Here is a 2,561-nt window from a genome sequence, read left to right as displayed (position 1 = left end):
GCGAGATGAAAAAAGGTGTACGTACACAAGACTTATATGGGTAGAAAATCTATCTGAAATGTTACGTAAAAATTGGTAACACTGATCATCTCTGAGGAGGAGGATAGGGTAGCTGGAGACAGGGATGGGAGAGTTTTTACTCCACATAGCCTTTGTATGTTTGGAATTCTGCGTAACCTATCGTATTCGTTTCCTGGTGCTGCCATAATTGGGTCCTAGAGGTCTGAGATCAAGGTGTCTTCAAGGTGACTTCTTCTGAGACCTCTCTCCTTGGCTTGTCCATGGCTGTCTCCTCATGTCTTCACAAGACCTCCTCTTTGTGGGTCTGTGTCCTATTCTCTTCTCCTTCTCCTTTTTAAATTTCCCCTTCTTATAATAAAACCAGTCATACTGGATTAGGGCCTACCCAAATGACCACATTTTACCTTAATGACCTCTCTGAAGCTCTGTCTCCAGATACAGTCCCATTCTAAGGTACTGGAGGCTAAATCTTCAACATATCAACTTGGTTTAGGGGAGGGGATGATTCAGCCCATAACCTCTATCACAAGAAAGGATGGAAAGAAAATGTAGGAGCGCCTGGGTGGCTCAGTCGGTTAAGTGTCCCACTTCAGCTCAGGTCATGATCTCTCTGTTTGTGGGTTCAAGCCCTGTGTCAGGCTCTGTGCTGACAGCGCAGTGCCTGCTTGGGATTCTCTCTCTCCCTCTCTCTCTCTCTGCCCCTCCCTCACTCACTCTCTCTCTCTCAAAATGAATAAACTTAAAAAAGTTGTCTTTCAAATTATTTTTCATAAAAAATACTATTTATGTTAATATGTAATGAGTTTGTTACTATTTTAAAATGAGTAACTTTTTTCCTGATTCCTCAGTTTTAATTTCCAATACAGTAAATATCAATAAATATAATCCATAGAAACAAAAGCTATTTGTGATCCTCAATAATTTTTAAGAATTGGAAGGAATCCTGGGGCACCTGGCTGGCTCAGTCCATGGAACATGTGACCCTTGATCTTGGGGTTGAGTTTGAGCCCCATGGTGAGTATAGAGATTACCTAAAATAAAATCCAAAAAAAAAAAAAAAAAGAATGTAAAGGAATCTTGAAATCACAAAGTTTGAGAAACCCTGTATTTATTTAATTTTTTAAAGTAATCTCTACACCCAATGTGGGGCTCAAACTCACAACCCTGAGATCCAGAGCTGCATGTGCCTCTCACTGAGCTATCCAGCTATCCCTCTTCCAACTGAGCAAGCCAGGTATCCCAAGAACCCCTGTTTTAAGTCTTCAAGCTGAAGGAAAAGGGAAAGCACAAATTCAAAATTATGAGTAAGCTTTCACTATTCATTGGTCGCACAAATATTTATGGGATAGGCATTATGCCAGATACTAGCGAAAAATCCAGAGTTCCTTCAAAGCAATAAAACATAATGGGGCAGATATTTGAGTAGGCTTTCCCAGTACTGGATGGCACATGTTACAACAACATCGGTGCATTGAATCATTTAATCCAGTCCCAGAGAATCAGGGTAGGCTTCCTGGAGGAGGAGGAAACGTCTAGGCTGGAACCAAACCATGGGCAGTATGCACCAGACAACGTTCAGTGGAGAGGCCGATTAACTGTCCTGGGAGGAAAAGGAAGGTTTCACAGAGGCCAAGATGGGTCGAATCTCATAGTACTTCTTTTCCAACTAACAAAGGGGCCACAAATTCGTAGTCAAATTCCTTGGCAACTTTGAAAAATTAAAGGCCTGTTAGCCTTATTAAGAGTTAACAGTATTTGATTCCTTTACAGTAGCTAAATATCCTCTTGTCTCCAGTGTTGTAATGTTGTAGCCATAAAGTATCTCCACACATAAGGCGATCCATGTGGATGCTTGATTTAAATGTTGCCCTGATGTAACACCTGATATAGGTTTTTTAGTAATTGCCCATTTAGATGGTTTCTCCCTAAGAACATGAACTATTTATCGTTATTATTTTTTTTTACATTACTAGTTAAATCAATCATGCTGACATTAGAAATCTCTCCCAGAAATGATGTAAATAAAAATTGCCCAAGAGGACCTTGGCCTTCACCTTCTATCAGACAAGTTCTCATTAGCTAGACAGGGCTCAGAAAACAGAAGGCGACTGAGACAGATGCAGGTGGGTTAGGCATCTCACTTAGGTACAGCACTTTATCGAGTTTATTTAAAGAGGTAAATTTCTCTAGCACACTGTTCCTTGAGGCCTTGGTAAAGAATTCCCAGAGAGTTCACGTAGAGTAAAAACAAAACAAAACAAAACAAAAACAAACCCACAACCAAAACAAAAATGAGCTTATTTCTGTTCGGTCACCTGCCACGCCCACCCTTCAGACTCTCAAAACCTTAGCAGAAGGCGCTGCACCTTGGGCAGCTGTACGCAACGTAAGCTTTCCCCAGCCTGCCCATCCCCGTCACGCAGAGTACATCCGGGACGCTGACGGGGCGTGGCTGGGAGGCGGAGTCTAGGAGGAAAGTCCAGGCTCCGCCCACCCGGCGGCGCCCACAGCCCTGCACGCCCGCCACGCCCGGCAGAGGT

This window comes from Lynx canadensis, chromosome E1, assembly GCF_007474595.2.
Source record: "Lynx canadensis isolate LIC74 chromosome E1, mLynCan4.pri.v2, whole genome shotgun sequence".
In the NCBI taxonomy this organism is placed as follows: Eukaryota; Metazoa; Chordata; class Mammalia; order Carnivora; family Felidae; genus Lynx; species Lynx canadensis.
The sequence above is the reverse complement of the archived record's forward strand: the minus strand, read 5'-3'. Positions refer to the sequence as shown.